The sequence below is a fragment of the Sabethes cyaneus genome, chromosome 1 (genome assembly GCF_943734655.1).
Source record: "Sabethes cyaneus chromosome 1, idSabCyanKW18_F2, whole genome shotgun sequence".
NCBI classification, from domain to species: Eukaryota; Metazoa; Arthropoda; class Insecta; order Diptera; family Culicidae; genus Sabethes; species Sabethes cyaneus.
Genome location: NC_071353.1, coordinates 26,927,678 through 26,949,870, shown reverse-complemented (window position 1 = coordinate 26,949,870; position 22,193 = coordinate 26,927,678). Strand labels below are relative to the sequence as shown.

The window sequence follows — 22,193 nt, the reverse complement described above, 5'->3', positions numbered from 1 at the left end:
TTATTATGAACAAATTGACATAATTATTCAATACATTAATGCTTTAAACTATTCAGCAATATAGATGAGCATAAACCGAAATCGCAGCAATGATGCAAGCGGCGTGTGAGAGGTACCGCACTTGATCCCTACTGGAATTTTCTCTGATTTCTTCATAAGGGAAAATGGTTTCTATATACAGCAAAGTTACTCAGCAGTTGATGGTCATTCCGCATTCCGTAACTTCACGGCGCTAGTGTATCGGCTAGTTTTCTGAATGTGTTCTATCTACGGAATCTTTTTATTTGTAAGATCCTGTTTTCAGAAAATGTTTTAGCGGACCTAAAAGGCTAGGCTGATGAACGGAAGTATCCAATTTTCACACTATCATCACTGTGCAAAAATTTTTCTAAGCATCCTTCCCAAGTAAATCAAAACACCACATCAGCCCACTTTCTAACCACAGATGCCCTATTTTCTGCCAACAGCAGAAATGTTATCATACTTTATGTGATGAGATGTTTTATGTGAAAAATATCTAAGAAAACATGATAGATGCTAGAAAAAATTTAAGTAACGGAAGGTTAAACAAAAATGTTTGTTGGGTAGACTTCTAGAATCGTTTTGTGGCAATCGGATTTAATTTCTAATTACTTTTTCGACATTTTCTGGTTATTATAAGCGTTTTAATTTACTTTTAGCTTTATTGTGGCCTTGTGGGATCTTTTTGGCCTTTTCTGGGTTTTAGAAGTGTTTTTCGATTATTCTCGACTTAATTAGAGATCTCTCATTCGGTCTTCTCTGGACTCATTTTGGACTCTATGCGCCTTATTCGTGCAAATTATGTTCCGTGTTTCCCTTTTTGTGTCTACAGGGTACCGATCACGTCAAACTTTTACTCATTTTTTGTTCAGTTTTACAATGCCAAAAATTGGCAGAGCTGCCAGATTCCAATATTTTAAAGTTTGAGATGAACTGTGTAAGACATCGTTCCCTAGATAGTGTCTAGCGCAATGTTCTTGCCGATTTTCCTTTTATTTTGGATGTTTTTCGGATTAATTTGTGAAAGCACTTTTCATCGATTAGAGACTATTTTTTCGGTTTTTTTGTATAACTTTTTTGACAATTTAAAACTATTTTCTTATAAGACTTTTTCTGAATCTCAATTGCGTTGTTCGATGATCTTAAGGCCCGCGCAGAATTGGTACTTTACGGTTGCGTTTGCGTTAATTTGACAATTCGCCCATACAATTTGACAGATAATCTGTCAAATCTACGCAACCGCTACCATAAAGCACCAATTCTGCGCGGGCCTTTAGTCTCAATTCGAAATCATTCTGTAGGCCTTTTTAACCTTTAAAATCGTTTTTCGGTAATTGCAGCCTTAATTAGAAATTATTTTATTTTCCAGGCTGAGGATGATCAGGAATTTCATTTTTTCACTTTTATCAACCTTTTCTGATCGCTTGTTTTTCCGATTTTGGCCATTAAAAGCATTTTCGAGGATGTTAGGCTTGAATCAACATATTTTGACGGATATTTTTTTATATTTGTCGACCAACATTAGAAAAGGGCGAATGAGCCAAACGTCAAACCGACCGAGAGAGTTTTTTTGCTGGAGCCAAGGGTAAGTCGCTAAGAACATTCCGTTCACCTTATTGCACCTGGTAGCAATTTAACGAGTCCTACGCAAATTCGTTTTTTAATAATAATTAGCCTGTACTTACTAAATACATTGAAAATATTCTTGTCAAGCAAGAAGAGGTGCAGTGGGGAGGCAATAACGAAAAACTGATAGTTCAAATTGCTAAATTGCAAACATGCGTGGTAAGCGCAAAAATTCATAGAAATTTTATTCAGTTTGTGCTTTACTATGCCGCTGAGGTGCTGATCGTGTGAAACCTGTCAAACTCGCCTGCGTCCAGCCAGACAGTTTTGATCAAGCAGGAGCAGCATAAGAAAATGAAGTCTTACTCGTTCTGTTAGAAATTTTTCATATTCGCCCCTGGTCAACAATTTAGTAACGTTTTAGGGGATAGTCTAGTACCAAATGGCCGAAACGCAAATGACCGAATAACAAATAGCCGAAATCTAAATGGTCGAATTTCAACAACTGTCAGTGTCACAGACGATCAAAATGGTCAAAATTGTATTTGGCCGAATCACAGCGAACCGCGATTTGGCCGAATCAAGAAAGGCCGAACCTCTAACCCTCACAAAAAGTTCCACATGAAAAGATGAATTTTCTCGGAATTCAATTAAAAATAGTGAAAGCAGTTAGCAAATAACTGCAATCGAACAAACAACTAAATAAGCAGCAGAACTATTCACTTCAAAGCAAAAAAAACATGTTACAAGAACGCTCTTGCTTAGATTATTTATTTACATGTAATCTAATATCAACAGACAAAGTTGCACTAATGTAGTGTTCGACATCGGAACAAAAATTGAAGTCCGGGTTCCGGTCCGGTTAAAAGTCGGTACGAACTTTGTTATTCCGACTATTAAGACTAATAATCCGGTCCGATTTGGCTCTGTTCAGGTTCCGGAACCGGAACAGAGCCAAATCGGGCCGGTATAAAGCCGGAATAACAAAGTTCGTGCCGATTTTTAACCGGACCGGAACCCGGACTTCAATTTTCGTTCCGATGTTGAACACTACCCTAATGAAATCAGAAATTTTTTCTAATGAATTTTTTTGTGCGTTGTACATTGCAGGACAGATGAAAGTCGAAAACGGCTGACACTTTGTTGAAGACTTTTTGCAAGCTAATAATCGCACTGTTGGCATGGAAGGTATCGAGGCGAAGCCGGAGAGTGTCGAGTCGAAGAAGTTAACAACGACAACTCATAAGGAGTGAGCTGCATAGGTTGTCTCTGTCGGATTTGTCCATTTTTTATAAGCACTACCAACTCAACTGTACTTCAACTCGTCTCTCTCAAAACTGATCAAAGTTGACGCACTTCAGATCCTTCTCCGTCATTTTCAATGTTCTTGACAGCTTAGATGCTGTTCTCTGTTTTCTTTTGCTTTACTCTTACACATTTTTATCATATACAGTCAAATAGTTCATCTCTTTCTATCTTGAGTTCAAATGTAGGTATATGTACGCTAAATCGATATTATCAAATTTGGTTATTTATTAAATTAGTATTGAATAGTTAATCATTTTTTACTTTTTTTATCTAAAACATAGCAGTGTTAATGCCTTTTTAAATTATTAACATATATTACCTACAGTCTCCAACTTGGAAACTCCAAGGTAAGAGGCGAAAAGCATAGCGAACGATTCTACGCTAGATATTTCTTATGCAGTTTAGTGCTTTATAAAAGCGTAAAATTACCGCGTAAAAAAATTTTGATGTTCATTTTGTGAGCATTTACACATTTTAAATAGATTTTTAATCTATTTTTCTCCGCGAATGTGGAATATTCCTCTGAAGAACCGTTATAAGGTGTGAGACTTATTTGTCAGCGTCAGTAGCAAATGATTCCTAGATGATTCAGGATGAGACGGCCGCAGGCCGCGTGTGTTCGTCATCGACTGTAGGGGAAGTCCCCTCGCAGAAACCATTACTATTTAAGTGTATGCATTTTCCTAGATATGCTAACTAGTAGGGATTACCCCTTAGTTCAGTCCGAACGAGTGCCAGCGAGTGAGGACAGCATATACCCAACAGTTGTGCAGGTTGAAGTCCGTGAATATTTTCGGCCGAATATGACATTCACAGCCATTCATGTTTCGGTCATTGGATCTATTATGCCACTTGTTATTTCAGCCACTTGTGTTTAGGCCTTTCGAGATTCGGCTATTTGTGTTTCGGCCGGGTATCGGGTATTCCGGTACAGGTGGTTTATGATTATTTTCTTTTTCGGCCTCTTCTGGCCTTTAAAGCCTAACCGCTCAGTTAGCTACGAGATACGATGCTAGTTTAAGAAGCCAGTCGTTGTATGTTCGAATCTCGGTTGGACGATGCTACTATAGAGTCAGCAGGATCGTAGTCTGTCGATAAAGAAGGATCAAGTATTAAGACGTTTATACTCCAAGGTTTTGCTTTTTTGGCCATTAAAAGCGTTTTCTAAAATTTCAACTTTAATTTGGGTTTATTTTAGTTTTCAGTTTTTCCGGTCTTTGTATATATTTTTCAATTAGCGGTTAGCGCACGGAAATCCACTAATCATAAAAATTGTAATAAAATTAGTGATTCGATGTATGTTTATAAACTCAGAAATTCTCTAGCGTTTCTGGCCTCTGCAGACGCTTTTCAATAACTTAGAGTTCGATTCGGCAACTTTTTTTTAGCATTGTTTTATATTTGATGGAGTTTTCGGGCGGTTTTAGCTTAAATTGAGATTTTATTTTTTCTGTGTCAATGGAAAATAATTTTCTAAATAAGGCCATTACAAATATTTAAAAAAGTTTTTTCCCTCCGGTATTGGGCCACAGAGGGGGGGGGGGGGGCTGAAAAAAAAACAAAGAATTTTTTAATCGAGCAAAAAAATGGATTTAGGCATTTTTATTTTAAGTTTAAACGTGAAAACCAAATCTATTCTTGCTTTTAATATATACGTCTATATACGTTTTAATATATATATCTACGAAAAAAAGACAACGAAAGAAAATTGGCCGATTTTCGCAAGTTCCACTGTCTCATTTCTATTTCATGCTAGAAGCGTTAACTCAACTCGTACACTCATTTTTCGAATTTCTCAGGCTGTAGAGCCCACAGACAATTGATTTTATAAAAACAATCAAAGGTCAGCTTAACCCATAGCTCATCTCGTATATATTTCTGTCATCTGTGCTAGGGAAGCATTGTCGTGGGAAGGCAAAAACATGAAAATAATGAAATAATGAATATACGTCTAATATTTTCTCAATTATTAAACGTCTGTTTGGGAAACATGGAATCTATTGTATTGTTATGGATTTTTTGAAAAATTTCCAATCGATTGATACCAATATCTCTAGAATCTGTTGACGGATGACTGAGTTATAAGCGTGCAAACCATAACCACTTTTCGTTACATGTTCCCTTTTCGTTTTTCTAAAGTGCACCCCAATATAGAAATCAAAGAAGTAGTCCTACTTCAAAAAAATTTAACTCATATCCAACAAATAATTTTTTTGCCCCCCGATTTTTGAAGCCAATTTCCAAGGGGGGGTGACAAAACCTTTAAAAAGGATTTGTAATGGCCTAATTTGGGATCATTTGTTATTTTTCATTTCGTTTTTTCGGAAATTTTTGATTCAGTTCGAGAAATTCATTTTTCGGCCTTTTTGAGGAATATTTTTATTTTGTGACTTTTTTGACATTTGACAAGTGCTTTTCGGAAAATTTAGACTTCATTTAGATTTATTTTGTTTATTATCTTTTTTCACAAACCATGCAAAAATTAACTCAAAAAACACATTCTAAATTGCTGAAAATTGTACTCGCACAAACCATCTACACCTTAGGTGTTAAAAATGCCACTCATTCTCACGTGTCACTGGAAAGGTGAGAGCATATGAGAGTTGTTTGAGTTTTTCATTCCGCGATTCATTCTCGACAGCGCATTCAGCACACACCGACTGCGAAACTTTCAGTTTTCTCTCTACCCGCAATATCTTTCTCTTTGGGATTTACAAGATGTTAGCGTGAGAGATGTACGTATTTATATATCCTAAAAATATGCTCAGTACGTCGGTTGAACGATTTCGGTGTCATGCGGGCGCTCAGGTGTTTAGATGCGCTGCCCATCCATCGTACGATACAACGATATCTTTCGAAGATGTTACCGGAGGACAAAGACGAAAACAAAACGCAAAATTCATTCACTGGCAACGATGCCAAATTTACTTATAACTTAATTGTTAAGGTTATAATCTAAATTATTTAAATTGAATTTGAATGAATAGAATTGAAATAGGATTTGAACGAATAATCTAAGAGTTATTGTACTGATTTGACTCAAACACACTTACCTTGCGCTCCGTAAAATTTAATTTAACTAAATAGCGATTATTATAAGCATTTTATTGAAATTACACCATTGATTTTATGTTTTAAATCCGTCGTGCAGTTTTTAAATTCGTCCATCAAAATTTTCCTTCGTCTGAACCAAAAGTCCCAACAATGCACGTACCAAGGGGTTTCCAGTAAGGCATATGAGTGCGTAGTAATCATAGAAAATTTTTGTAACCATATTTTTGTTTTCAAGTTTTTTTAATCGAAATATTTTTGGCCTAACTACATACAGTTAAATAATATGCTCTATTTTGATGAGTAAAACATACGTTGGTGATAGAACTAATTACAGTCAAATAATTCTGTTTTAGACTTTCAAATTGCCAATAACTCTGTAAATAAGATTGAAGATTTATTTCAAAAAGCTTTTAAATAGGTCTCAGCTCACTTTTATTGATCGGCCATAATAGCCAACTAACTAAAATATTAAGAAACAACAAATTTTGCATTGTGTGTTCTTAGAAATTTGGATATTTGTAATAATTTCTATTGTATAGAACGGGATGAAGTAGCAGGAAAACTGATAAATAATAAAAATGTGAAACTTTGGTTTTATGAACATAAATATTATTCATTGTTTTTGTTCATAAAACCAATTAGTTTTCATTTTCTTTCGATGCTTCCCGATAAGTGTTCCATAACGTTAATTGTTTAGCACATCCCTGTCACGACAGTTGTCAGCTAAAGCCGCCTCCGATAGTGGTGGTAATAGAGGTAGACAACAAATTTTGAAACAAAATTTAAACGAGACAACGTTTGTATTTAATGCTGCGCAGTATGACGAAAGCAGCGTGTTGTTTCCCTTTATTTTGTTTATCGTAAAAAAATAACACTATAAAAAGTCAGAATTTTTCCTATCTTATGTTGCCGATAGCACAAAAAAACGAACATCGTTCATTATCTACATCCTGCATGCAACATATTTTCTGAACCATAAAACCCTATGATTGCGTAATTCTTACAGATGCTGTCAAAATCGAGCCAGCAAGACTGGCTCAAACGGCTTCAAGAAAAATGTATGAGAATGACGTTCGTGCCAGGGATGTGTTGTTTAGGCCTCCGACCCAAAATTCAAGGCTTCACTTTTGGCAACCCGGACGTCTGTTTCGATCTGTCCTTATAGCAAAGAGCAGCACCACAGTGGAAGAATGCAAAAATCCGAAAAAGCGTGTGTATTCGGTTGACCAAAACCGGTTCTCGCCTTTACAGGCTGCTGCTCTGAATCTGACTGATTTCGAACTGAGCTCAGGTTCACGCGTTCGAACATTCATTCATTCGGTCATGAGTGCTTCTCCCTTTTTGTCAGCGCCTGCGAGAATAGATTCTCTCGACGAGCGGCAGAAAGTGAAGTGAGTATGAGTTCTACGTCGGTCGGTTCACATCGTGAGTAACCATTTCTCCGATAGGGATTCCGCCGCAGCCGGCGGCAGCCAGCGACTGTACGAACGGAGACAGTTTCATCTGCTGCTGCTCTTTCTACTCTACAACAACCCGACACCGAGGTATAGTTTTCGCGGCGGTGGAACTGGTTCGCACTTGTGCGAAAGGCTCTTGCTTATTCTGGCCGAACTGAGCCGCATGCAGTCGTCGGTCGGTCGGTCGAGCCATACGAAGAGACGAGCACGGTTGGTTTCAGTTTACGTCAGCGCTTCGTTCGTGGAAGGTGAACTTGTTCGGTTGGTCCTCGCGCGCGATGTGGGCTTGAGTTTCGGACCAGAGTGGAGTGTGAAGATTCTGCTTTTTGTGGCAGACGGACTGTGGAAAAGGTGTTCTTTTGGTTGTGGTCGTTCAGCTGGCTGCCTGGGTAGATGTTCAAGAGGCTTCACAGCATCCAAGTGGATTTGTAGGTTTTTTTTTCTTGCTCCCGCCGTGTCGTTGCGGTCCAGCTCCGGTCGACTGTTGTTATTGCTGGTTGGTGAAGCCTGCGGAAGAATAGTTGCATGGTATTGGTGTGACAACGTTGCTCGGTGAAGAGGAAAAAATGCACGAATTCTTGTTTTGATAGTTCCAAATAGACTTGGAGTGAGTAGAAAGCTGCTGAATTTACAGTTATAGATCGGTCCTACTGGCTGAGGGTGCATTAAATTGAACGGATTTGGCGAACTTCTTGCGCGATTAATCCCGTACGGGAAGTGTTGTTTGATCTGGAAGAAAAAGCTTAATTCGGTGCGCTTCCCTTGTGGTGGTGATAAGTTAGAGGTGATATTGACCCGATCCAGGAAAAGTACAGCGCGGTTTGCCATCCACTGACAACGTTCACGGGACAATCCACAACCAGTTTTGATTTCTTTGTTATTGTTTTGACGAGTTGCACTGAGATTGCACGCGGAAAATATTAGTCGAAAAAACGTCAAAGTTGAATTTAATCAAACAAAAGGCCCATTCTAGACGATCTGTTTTCCATTGTTGTACATATCTCGAGCGAGCGGGTGAAATGTGAAAGGCGAAATGTCAAGTGTATCAAAGCAGAAGTGAAAAGAAGATCTACAGTTTGGTTTTATTTTTGTTCCCGCAATCCTTAAAACCGCGGTTTTTATTTATATTGTGTTGTATAGCTTGATTTGCTTCATAAGTTTCCTCGGTTTATTTGGCATTGTTTCGAGGTTGCGCAAAACCTCAAAAAAGTGAAAGAAATACGGGTTGCACTAATGAGAAAAATAAAATTAAAGGTAATTTGAAGTGATTCCGCTTGCGGTTCGTCCTGCCATCAGTTCGACTGAGCGCACGAAACGTAATTCGTCTTTCCCACGGCGGAGAACCACCGAAAGAAGAAGAAGAAGAGGAAGCACGTAGGCGAAAAAGAGTGAATGTTGTTTTAAAAGCGATTAAGGATTACAACGAAACCGTTGGAAGTAGCACGTAGAGAAAGCAACGAATCTCCGAAGAAGAAGAAAAAGGTGTACGCGTGAAAGTGAATCGTTATTGTGTGTTTGTTTAGAAAACCTGCCATTCTGCGGAAAAGCAATAAAAGATATTTTACCTTTGTGCTTGCGGAAACTCAAGAAAGAACAATCCGTCAAAGCGGCTGAACGAGCGAGCACCGGTGGATACGAGGAATCCCGAAGACGTGTCGTCCGATCAATAAGTAAGGCTTATGTTTGCAAATGCAATTTTATGGAATTAAATTTGGGGGATTATTACTGCATAATCCGTTGTTTGCAGTGAGGATTAATTATTCGTGCATGTTCTTGAATCGAAACCCGAAAACCTCAATCTAATGGTCGAATCCGAATGGTAGGCGGTATGCTGTCGATTAGTAATGTGTGTCCTTGTCCGTGTGTGTGTGTGGGTATGTTGTGGATAAGAGCGAGTTCTGATTCTGATTGATGACAGTTGTGTGCCTTTAACCAGCTGTTACGGCGTAGGTTGGGAGGGACGAAAGGATGATGGATTTCAGTCTGCTGAGGTTTCGAGGAATTTGTTACAACCAGGGAGTTTTGTTTGGTTTCCTTTACCCTCGGGCAGAGACGAGGAGGCGAATGAAATCAGAATCGTTTGTTTACAAAACCCGAAATGTATCACAGTAATTTGTTTATTGGAAGTAATACCTACGTCTTATTTTTTTAGAGATTGTAACGCACGTTAATATGTCAGGTTATTTTTATCCTACTATGCGAGAACGTTCGTTTTGGGAAGTAATTTGTATCAGTTTTTGGATAGGTATAGTTTACCAATTTGAGTTCATTGCCGGCGGTTAATTTAACCATATTAGGTTTATTTTAAACGAAGCATACGCCTTACGACAAGGTAGGATGTTATTCCAAAAAATCTTGATACATACCTACTTAATACAGAAAGTGATCAGCTTTTGAGCTTTAATAGTGCAGCAATTTCCCTGTTGATTTTCAATATTTTTACTGTGATTGATCGGAAGATCTTCGATATCATGCAATGTCTAAAATTAATCAATCAATCACATGTAAGCACGCTTGAGCTTCCCAAGACCATGACGTGTGATTTTGGAAAAAAAATGACAGAGTGTCTCCGTCTAACATATCAGAGATAATTTGCTTTGATCAAAGCTAAACCGAGGTAATGTCCTGAAGGTAAACAATTTTGTTAAAGTGTAAAAACATCGCTCTTTTTCAACCGATTTTATTCGCGTTGACGAACGTAAGCTGCTGCCACCTCCAAAAGTTCACTGTAGGGGTGAAGCAGAATAGGAATTTGTTAAAGAACGCAAGAGATCGAAACATTTTGGTAGATTTTCACCCACTCACATATGGGAATTGCTATGAGTGTGCAAGAGATCGTTTAATGCTGTCAACGCGAATCGTTTAAACTTTGAACCTAGACCAATTTGATGTTCTGAAAGTGAATCGTTACAGAACAGTAACCGTCCATCCCTTCCTTTTGCTCGGATGTATTTATATGCTGCAAGAATTCATTCTAAACTGATGTCTTGTATGAAAACAAGGTTGACAGAATATTCACCAACCAACCACAACCATTCACACTGTGAAAAGAACTGTGTTGCTTATCGTGGAGTTTTCATAAAAGTTGTTTCTTATCTCCACAACTATAATAGCTAGAAGGTCACTTTCGTTGGCAAAGTTCATATAATAATCATCTCAAAAATTTTGTAGAACATTGTTTTGCTGTATCTCTTACTGCTTGAATAACAAATGCTCTATCTTACTTGGAGGGGGGTTAATCAAAGAATCGCTCATACCATAAGAAAGAGTTTTTTACGCTGTGAAATTTCTCTGAACATAGTTAACCTGTATAATCAACCATTTCGGCGCAATTAAAAAACGCGTGTTTTCATACCTGTGGGACATGTGCTGTCGCTGTGAACAGGTGACAAATGTCCACAGAGAGGTAGAAGGAAGTGCGAAATGTCCTAAAAGTGATCAGAATGAAATATATGTAGTTCGTTCTAAGTTATCTGCAAAAAAATAAAAATTGAAAAAATCGCCGATTTTGTCACCCCTAAATTCATCATGGGGGTGAGGGTGACAAAATCGGGTCGTTACTGTATCACAACATTCTGACTATGCGTTCAAAAGTTATCATCTTTCAAAAACAAGAATTCCGAAAAATTCGGAAAAAAATTATGGTGCGAATATTCCTTTTTTTACGTTTGAAGGAAAAGGACATCTAGAACAAAATGTTCGATCTCAAATTTTTCCTATGAGTAATTTACATGCTTTTTTTTTCAAATTTTGTGATATATTTGAACTGAAAAAATATTTGGGTACAGCGCATGAAAAACTAAAAAGAGAAATTGGACTATTTCATACCTAGCGGTCCCCCCAGATAAATATTTTCCCATGAAAATCAACACTTGAGCTTCTTTTGAGTGTACTTTCATGATAAAGTAATCATTTGCTCAATTGCATCGTTTTTACGATGTTGCCCGTTAGAGGGTTAAGATATAGCAGTTGACATGGGAACATGGCCACATGGCATACTATTCCGAGAGTTTGAAGGCACGTGCATAAAATCTATTGGCCTTTAAGCCAATCACTCCTCGTATAGAGCTAACCCCAGCGAGTGAAACTCTGTCCCCGGAACCGAACTTACAACTACAGGTATACCTCGATATAAGACAGCCTCGTTATAAAACAACCTCGATATAAGACAATTCGATATAAGACAATTTTGTCTTATATCGAAACAAATCCCTTTGACATAGCTGATAACGATACCAGAGCTGATTTTCCATTCTGAAATCGGTGCCATGAAGATGTTCATTATTTCAAAATAACCCTAAAAATAGTAAAAAACTAATAGTTCAAACAATAATAAATAGTTCAAAAACCGTAAACACATAACACAGAGCAAAACTGGCGACCGCTAATGCAAATTGTTTTTGAAAAAACCATGTTTCGATATAAGACAATTTCGATATAAGACAACTTTTAGAAATTATAAATTGTCTTATATCGAGGTATGCCTGTAATGGAGTCTTAGCTCAACTAGTCTACACTGAGGCCTCTGCAATGCCGTCATCGGATTGGATACTGGGGCGCAACGATTTATGTATTATAGAAGTCCTCCAACTCCTCTACCGTAGTCTTGCCTCCGCCGCCAACGTTCACCAGTCGTTCCGGTCCAACGCGCCTGCACGGAGAACGAAGCTTCCAGCGATACTCTCCGGCAAGTGCAGTTACGCTTATTTCATTCCTTGTGTTCCCAATACTATGGATGCCTCCGACCAGCCATCAAGATACATTACTCCTAGCCAACTCTTCCGACAAGAACGACTCTGCAACAGTTACATCAACCTGTAGTCGTATTAACGGCTCATCTTCGACAATCTCTGGAGGCTCCCGGTTCCTCTAGCCCACATCCAGCCGTTTCCCGCCAGTATTCAGTTATGTCGTTCCGGAACTGTGGCTAGATGTGGATCGGGAGTCTTCCAATTTGACTCCTCAAGCAAGTCTACCCATGAATTAGTTCATTCGCTGCCTGATTCTGCTGGCTACAAACATATTTAACAAATCGTAGCCTCTCGGTACGGCTGGGCACGGCCGAGTCGTTTAGTTTTTGCAACCAATCCGGTGTTCCACAAGGAAGTAATTTGGGCCCATTGCTATTCCTCATATACTTCAATGATGTTTGCTTTGTGATACCACCTGGAAGTAGATTATTGTATGCAGACGACTTGAAAATCTTCCTTGCTGTAAGATCAGTTGAGGATTGCAAAGAACTACAAGTTTTAGTTAACCGATTTGCTGATTGGTGCAGTCTGCACCTTCCCTTGAACGTGTTGCTAGTGTTAAAGATTTGGGAGTGGAAATGGATTCGAAGCTGACCTTTCACAACAATTATTCCAACATTATCTCAAAAGCAAATCGCAACTTGGGATTTATTATGCGCTTGGCTAAGGAGTTTCGTGATCCGTACTGTCTGCGGTCCCTTTACTTCTCACTAGTACACTCAATTCTTGACGCAGCTTCTATAGTGTGGAGTCCATATACACAGCTCTGGATAACGAGAATCGAAGCCGTGCAACGGAGATTCATCAGGCACGCATTAAGATCCCTCCCCTGGAATGATCCTTCAAATCTTCCACCGTATGAGGACCGATGCAAACTGTTGAACATCAATACCTTGCTCAAAAGAAGAGAGGTTTCTCGAGCTATCTTCGCTGCCAAGCTACTGAAAGGAGAAATCGACGCTCCAGAAATTCTATCCCAGCTGAACATCAATATAGCGCCAAGAAATCTCCGGACCCGTGACTTTTTCCGACCTGTATTTCACCGTACTGTGTATGGTAGCAATGAACCGAACCAGGCCATGTGCCGCGTTTTTAACCGTGTGTACCATCTCTTTGATTTCACGCTTTCAATTGACCAGTTCAAACAAAGAATTTATAATTGTGATATTTTAGGTTAAACTATGAATTTGTAAACGTGTAAATGTATTGTAATGCTTTTAATTATGTTGTATGAATATTATGTACCGTCAAACGGGGTAACTTGCAACAATTCTCAAATATGATTGCAAGTAAAAACTTATCTGTAGTACATTTGAGGATATTTAATTAATATTAAGTTATTAGTTCTAGGATAGAACAATTTCACATATTGAGAAAAAATATGCGATCAATATTGGCTGTTGTAGAATTTTTTAACTAATTTGTTACTAGTAACCCCTCAAACGGGGTAACTTGCAACAAGCAATATTTTTTGGACATAGAGCGAATTTAATGATTTGTATGAGTTTCTTTTGACTTGAACATGCAAATGATAATCCGCCTTGCAATTTTTAATGCTTTTGCAATGAATATACGCATAAATGTCCTATGTCACGTTGGTGAAAATAATTTATGAGCCCCGTAACAGAAATTACGAATAAAACTTTTTATATTATATTGCAGTTGATATTCCTTGTCTGGGTCCGATAGAGCTGCCTTCTTTAAAGACCATTCACATATTACGTAACGCACTTGGGGAGCGGGAGTTGTGTAGCAATGCATTACACGTCGTATATCCACTATGCAAAATCGCGTCACGAATTGGAGCAGCGGAGTTAAAAATCATCGATATCTTGGTTACGTAATATACGAATGTTCATTAAGTTACGAGTGATTTAAGTGATTCATTAAGTGATCGTGATTAGACACTGTCATATTGCTTGTGAGGATAATTTCTTTTTGGCCTCTTGTATGGCCATTTTCAGTATTTCCAGAGAAAAACTGGCATATTTCCGACTTACCGAAAGTATCGTACACTCTTCAGGTGTGCTTTGGTATTGCTTGATGCAAAATTAAATGATAACTTGTCTCGTGAAGTTAACGGAACACAGCTTTTTAAATCTACCAGCTGTTGCAAGTTACCCCGTTTAAGTTCTTGTTTTACGAAAAATGTAGTAACAAGCAGGATAAGCAGAACTAGTCACCGTAAATCAATTATTTTGTTTCCTTATTATTCATTTTACTATAAAAAATGTATGTTAGGTTTCTTTTATTTGAAGTGCTTGTGGGCGACACAAACGCTTTACAGACGAAAAATTGACGATAAATTTGACACCATCTTGTGAGATTTTTCAAAAATCATCAGAACAGCAGAAAATCAACATAACAGTATCCAAGGCTTGTTTAACCTGTTAACAACAATATTCGGTGACTGATAAAGATTAAAAATTGAAGTAACAGATCAAAAAGTACAATAAATTGGATCGATATAGCGTTGTTGCATGTTACCCCGCTGTTGCAAGTTACCCCGTTTGACGGTATGTAAAATTCTAAGTGTAAAAGATGATGGGTTTTTATGCCAATTTGAGAATGGTTATAATGCTCTCAACTCAAATTGGCTTTTCCCATTCGCCTCAATAAGACAATCAGTCAGTTGAGGATAAGTAAATAAATTAACAAATAAACAAATAAACAAATATCGATCTAATTCACAGCACTGCGTCAACGTTAATCTCAGCTCCTTATCGGACAGGTCTTCTACTGACGTGAGGATAACGCATTCCTATGGCGTTGACAGGGCTTGCTCCACTTCAGCGGTGCTAATAGACGGCATTCATCCGACATATCCGTAATTATTGAGGAAAACGATCGTCCGACTCCAGGTCGCATGCAAGATGTCGTAGTCTTCTATTAAAACGTCGGCGGAATGAACGCCACTGTTGAAGACTACCGACTAGTTGTATCGGATCGCTGCTATGATGTCATTGTCATTTGTGAAACGTGGCTCAACGACTCTCGGACGATCTCTAGTCAAGTTTTTAGGACCGATTACGAAGATTTCCGTTGTGATCGAAACCCTAATCAGACAAAAATTAACCTGCGTTGGTGTTCTGATAGGAGTCTGTCGTGGATTGGAAGCGGGGGCCAACGAGAATAACTCATGTAACCCGGAGAAGTGCTCAGCAATTACACAGCAATTTCCGTGAAAGAAGGATCCGATCCTGTATCGTTATGAGCTCGAAGGCACAGAAATTGAACGTGTTTCGCCACCAAAGACTGCGATGTTATCTTGGATTCGCAGTGAACGTACAAGCAATAAGCGCTCGTGTGTTGCTTCGAGTTTTCAGTATAAAACCGTACAAATGTAAAAACCCTGCACTCCCTGCAGTATAAAACCGAAGACTCCAGAACTCGAGACTGGGTATAGAAGGAGGTTCGTATATACACAGCAAAGGATGATACTACTAACGCCATCTTTTATCTTAAGGGAGTTACTACTGCTTATAAGTGTTAGTAATCGCAACCATCTGAAAAAATGTATGCGTGTACATCAACAGTACAATGTCATACTAAAATGTCAGTATAGTAGCGATGCTAGAGTTATACATATACAACTTAAAAGTTACCACCGCCATCCGTAGAGGGCGTGCACGCTTAAAAAATTTGACCCACTTTCACAAAAAGTGGAGCAGCTCAAAACACGCGTATTTTTAACGCACTATTTGGAGTAACTCTTACTCCTTATATGAGTTCAACGCAGAACTCCCATGGAGAATTCGCTCCGTCTTCCTAGCTATGAAAGCCGCTGTCAACTGACCGATTTAGAAACCTCTCCGGGTGCAGAAGGCTACCTCCAGAGGTCTATTTATTGCGGATAGCCTACAGAAGTGCATTTGACTGCCCCGCGCTATTGGAACAGATTAACATAAATGTTCAACCACGAGCGCTGCGATGCAATGCAATGTTGAGATTGCCACCTAGTCGATCGAATTACAGCATAAACGGTGCTATCGGTGGTCTGCAGCGGGCCTTTAATTAAGTGTCGACGTTATTCGACTTTCATCTGCCACGACGGATAGTACTCAGAAGATTCGCTTGCTTTTTTCGGGAGAAGTGAACCACAAAGGATATACATTTATGTTAAGATCTTGGGCCAAATTGAGCCTATGGATTAATAAACAATAATAATTTGCCAGACTACAAGAAATTTTCAAAATATTAAAAAGTTTCATGCTGAGCCGGAAAATACAACCAACGATCTAACCGAACCCCTTTAATAGAGTTGCACTCAAGGGGTTGTCTCTTGTAACATGGATTTATTTTAACTCACAGTACAGGTTAGTCCGAGTAGGAGTAAGCGGAGAAATAATCAGAGACTTTTCGAATACTCTTGGTGAATTGGAAAGATCTATCCGTATTGAACGCGCAGCTCATGCGCAAAAACTGTAACTATACCAACCAATAGAAAAAAACAAAAACAAAAAAAAAACTACTTGACTGAAGCATTCGCTGGGAAACGCTTTGATTCACTTTCGTTCTAGTTCGACATCTCCTTATCTAAGGAGGAAAATCGGATCGTCTTAATCAATTATAGTAAAAATGAGATGTAGAAACTTTGGATAATGTTTGAATGTATCGATTTGGTAGCAAAATACGTTGAAAAAAGGGCATTTTATACGCTTTGGTTTAATTCTTTCCATTTAATGAAAATATTTTTTGGAAGAATATTTATCATCCATTACCATGTCGTAATTTAAAACTTTACTTTTTTCACCAAAGGTTCCGAACACCAAAGGTTCTATAGCAGAAATGAAAATGACGTTTTCTCGTTTCCGTCGCTCTACCGTTTAGTTCGAACATGTTGCAGCAAATAACTTACCATGCCGAAAATGTTCCGAATTTTGCGCTTAATCGGCTGACCCATGTGGTGCACGTGCGATTAATCGAAAACCAGTTTCCCGTGAAGCGACGAGCAACGGGAAGGAGCGATGTTTTTCACCACAACCACGACCAACCAACGAAACTGGTCGAATCTAGTTGGAGCCTTTCGCGGATGCTCTGCTGCTGTTGCCTGATGATGCGGACTTTCCTCGATGTTTGTGCAGGGGAAGTAAACAAAAACAGAGATAATTATATACTTACCGTACCTACACAGGGCGTCTCGCGGATATCGAAATGAATGGGTTGGGATGTTTCGTTGGCTGGTTGCTAAATTTTTCATGTCAGCCGGCCATGAAAAAATACTCTCCCGGTTGGCTATGTGCCGTAGAGCGGGGGGATTGACCAAGCCGGGCGATTGCGAATGACACAAACATAAGTTCACTAACAGAAGAAAGAATAAACAATCCATATACATAGGACCTAGAATAGCTGCTCCCCCGCTGTGTTTTTTTGGGCTCCAGTTGTAGTCACAAAAAATCCTTCCGGTCTGGGAATTCGGGTGAGGTTTTCAAGTCGATGGTTCAGGGAAAACAATGTGCAACGGACTGAATAGTCACCTGATTTCGATCGGAAACTGCACTTGAAAAAAAATTCACTCTAAATAGTTTAAAATTATATAAATAATTCGGGTAAAACTTTTTGATGAAATTGAATTATTTACTGTTTAGTTATTAACTGTACAGTTAATGACTCATGTTAGATGTGAGTCAAGATTCCTTCACATGGCATTGCCCGCAGTTCTTTTGCCTGTGCGCACCGGTGGTAGTTCGATTTTGCCAGTTGGATCGGTTCCGTTAGTTTCGCGAACATCGGGAGTTTGAAAAATTGGTTTGGCCACCTGCCGCGAACCGTGGCTGCTCCGCTGCTATGGGAAAGGTACCACCAGCAGCGAAAATGTCACACAGCTGGTTACGACGACGACGACGGGCCGCCCGGCATCCGAGCGACCTACTTGCGGGACGCGTTTGATCACGGGCATACCTTGCTGCACTCACAGCAATTGCTGCGATAGAGAGGGCTTTGGATTAAGTCTGCAGCTGTACGACCCGCTACGTTCAGTGTGCTGTTGATAGCGTTTTTCAATAATTAATGATATTTGTTTCCTCCTTTCGATGGATGGCTTTAATCAATGGGGAACTTTTGCGCTCAACTGAATAAGTTCGCATTTGCTTACAATTTACGACTTCAATCTAACTAGTTTCGACAGAGGATTTTTTAAATCTGGAGAAAAGTATGTGTTGAAACTTGACCATGGCAATTTGTGCGTTAGATTTACAACTTGATACGAGTACAGGTACTAAAAACGAACTTCAACTCCATTACCTAGCATTATCTCCAATAATTTGTACTTGACTAAGAAATTAGTTGTATTCGTTACACCCTGAAGGAGATACTTCATTACACCACCACCAGCAACCATGTACTTAATTTTAGCAATGACTTTTTTACGTTTGTTTTTTACGTTTTTTACACAGCATCAGTTTAACCTAGTTTCGTCGGAAAATGATGTTCTAGCATTATCTGCCACATCTTATTGTGTATGACCGAATCGTACGCCGCCTTAAAGTCAACAAACAGATGATGAGTCTGCCAGTTGTTCTCCCCGAATTTGTTTAGCAACTGAGACAGGGTAAACATTTGATCCGTTGTGAAGTTACGATCGTCACGAAGACCTGTTTGGTATTCCCTGACTGGGATTCCGCTAACAGTCTTCCTAGGGTTATCCAGGAGCAAATTTGAGAGCTAAGAAACAAGGAATTCCAACAGAAGCTCCAACAAATTCCACTGCATTTAAAACCATTCTGGTTCATGACTTATGATCCTCCAAAAGAGGCCAAAGTCGAGCCGAGATCAAGATTAATCGATCAAACAGCTTGGTACCTGAGGAAGAAAAAATCACCGCTAACAAGCTGTTGTTGAGCCATGCGAAGAGATCTAAAAACAGGAAGGCCTCCGGTTTCGACAGCTCATTCAACATCGAGCTAAAGCACTTGAGCTACGGCTCATTTACTTTTATTTACATTTACTTACGGAAAAGTATTCTGGGTATCTCTGAATAGTGTCTGGTCGCAAGCATTTAACACCCCTGCAGGTGTGCCTCAAGGAAGAATCCTGGGGCCAATTCGATGTAACATATGTACATTTGACAACCCTCCCCTTTCCCACAGGATGGTGTACTGTTTCAGTATGCGGGCGACACAGCAATCATGACGTATGACGATTCATACGTGTCCTCTCATGCAAGATTTAGAAAGGTCTGACAGTATATCTTACGAGCTGGAGAATTGTGATCAATGCGGCTAAAACCCTGGCCATCACTCGAGGACTTCGAAGCCTGTTCCAGCTGTGAATGTAAGAGTCCGGTTCGGCGACTATCATCCAGAGGTCCGATGAAGTAGATTACCTCGGACTCACACGGTAGATAGGCCACTGATCTTCGGGTCTTATATTGACAAGATTTTTAGCAAACGTAGCATACTCATCCGGTCGTTGTACCCGATGATATGCAGAACATCCAAACCGAGCCTGACGCATGAGCTGACTGTCTACAAACAAATCATCTACTCTGCGATAGAGAACGGGGCCACGGTCTGGTCGGGTTGTGCTCAGTCACACAGGCTGAGGTTTCAGCGCGTTCAAAACAAATACTTAAGGATGATCCTAAATCTGCCATCCTGGATTTGACCAGTGTACAAACCACAGCTTGCATCCACTCCTGTGGTAGTTTTTCTTACTCTCAAATCCTTGCAATTATCCAATGAAGTACCATCCCGGAAAAAAATTGCCATGAAACGAATATAAAAAATATGGTAACAGTAGGATACAGTATACAGTAAAAACAATAATATTTATCGTTCGAAAAGGTAACCAAACTATCAAACTAATTGTTATCTACCATAACTTTCATGGTTTTCAGAGATTCTACCATAAAAATGACGGGTTTTTAAGTATCTTAACAATAAAAAAATCTAGTTTTTCGCCAACAAAAATGTTCGTTTACAGTAAACGTTATCGTCCTTTTATGGTAATTTTTTAGGCGAAAAAACAAAATATTATTAAAAAAGGCAGTAAATTTATGTGAAATATGGCCAATTCTATAGCATAAAATAAGAAACAAAAATATTAATAAAATTTGATTTTGAGGCACTTTTACAATGAATTTACCATGAGTTTCAATATTCACAATTAAAACTGTTGTAGATGCATTGTTTCTACTACAAAATTTAATGTAAATTTTTTTCGGGATTGCTAGCGGTTTGGGGTTAAAACCCCAGCACAGAGTAAAAGTGAAGACTCAAATTGCAGTCAAGACAAGCATCAGGAATGTAGCTGCATCTAGTGTTAAAGCGAAGACTTCAGAACCACGGGTGTCACATGTACAGTTTATTCTGTTTTTACCAGATATTTGAAAAAAATCGCCTGTACAGAATCTGTATGTATAGAATACAGATTTTTGCCAATTTCATAGATTAAACAGATTTTTGAACTTTTACATGAGAGTGAAAGAGACGGAAATAGACAGCAAAATGACTCTCCGTCTCTATCACTCTCATTGTTTTGCATTGGGCAGATTTTTGCACAGATATTTTGGCCAGATCTTTTCAACAAAAAACAAAGAATTATATCCCAGTCAGCATTTTTATATGTATAATTAAATTGCAAATAAGAGTTACGTACTGATATATATTCAACAAAATCGTATTCGACGCGCTAAAGCCGCTTATCCGTACCATTTTGGAGGCGATATAGGCACTGAGGAAAAATTTTGGGCGATACACTTATATAGGTACTTCAATACGATAAAATCCGATTAAGCGCGACCAGCTGCATGCAGCTATACGAATTTGTGTTGAAAATCGTATGTTTGTCAGTTACTAGCATTATAAACGATAGAATATCAACTTGAGCGCGCTTTATTAGGCTTTATTTGCGAATCCGAGTTTGTTACGAGATATTTACGATAGTTTTCGTACATTGATATACGAGTTGGTGCTGGCTGGGATGTGGCATCCCTGTCCAGAACTTAAGATTGGCCAATGGCCATAGTAAGAGGTTCGCATATGCACAGCAAAGGATGGGACTACTAACGCCTTACGCCATCTCTTATCCCAAGGGAGTTACCACTGCTTATAATCAATATTAAGTACTTATAAGTGAAACCATCTGAAAGAATGTAGGCGTGTGATGTTGATGTACGATATCATACAATGATGTCAGTATGGTTGTGCTGCAAGAGTGATGATACATATACAACTTAAAAGTTACCAGCATCATCCGTAGAGGGCGTACTGACCCTGTCCGTCGAGTTTAGACAGAATGCCAGAGGGGCGATTAAAGGTACATTTAGACGTTTTGGTTATCTCCGTTATAATGAATCTCTAGACTATCGCAGCAAAAAAGTGTTTTTTGTCGAAGTCTTAGAAAATTAGATTAGTCACGAGGCAGTTTGTTCGGTGCAGTTTGTTTTTGATAGTTTGATCATTAAATTAAATGGCTTGTTCTTCTATATATTTTTATACCTCATCCAATGAGGCTCATTGCGTGCGCTCTGCTGATGGAGACTGCGAATTTGTGGTTATATTAGTGATTTGTTTCCACAGCTAGAGAATTCTACATCAGCACAGTGGAAAAGCCACCAACAGCTACAACAAATCGAATGTGTGCAAGGGGTTTCCAGTTGTATAAGTTTAACAATGATCCTACTGAATCATTTAATTCATCTATGGTCGTACCGAACCAACCATATGATTGATTCACCAATGAACGTACTGAATCTTTTTACTTATCAATAGTCACATCATTTAGTTTGTCTACGGTCGCATCGGACCATTTACTTCATTTAATAATGGTCTTATCGAATCATTTGATTTATCTGTGGTCGTACCGAGCCATATACTTCAAGCAACAATGAACGTATCGAATCTTCTTACTTATAAATGGTCATGCCGAACCATTTATTTCATCTATGGTCGTACTGAACCATATAATTCATTAAACAATGACTCTACCGAATCATTTAATTCATCTATGGTCGAGCCAAAGATGCTGATGGTCGTACCAAACCATATATTTAATTAAAAAATGACCATACCAAATTATTTTATTTATAAATGCT

The 22,193-nt window shown here is 38.8% G+C and overlaps 1 protein-coding gene across 1 annotated transcript in view; it reads left to right on the top strand.

Annotated features, from left to right (window-relative positions):
• The first annotated feature begins 7,586 nt into the window (after window positions 1-7,586).
• LOC128738627 (uncharacterized) overlaps window positions 7,587-22,193 on the top strand; it is a 420,925-nt gene continuing 406,318 nt past the window's right edge. Inside the window, exon 1 of the mRNA XM_053833956.1 lies at window positions 7,587-9,076. The gene's annotated coding sequence lies outside the window, so the exon portion shown is untranslated. The remainder of the gene's footprint in view (window positions 9,077-22,193) is intronic.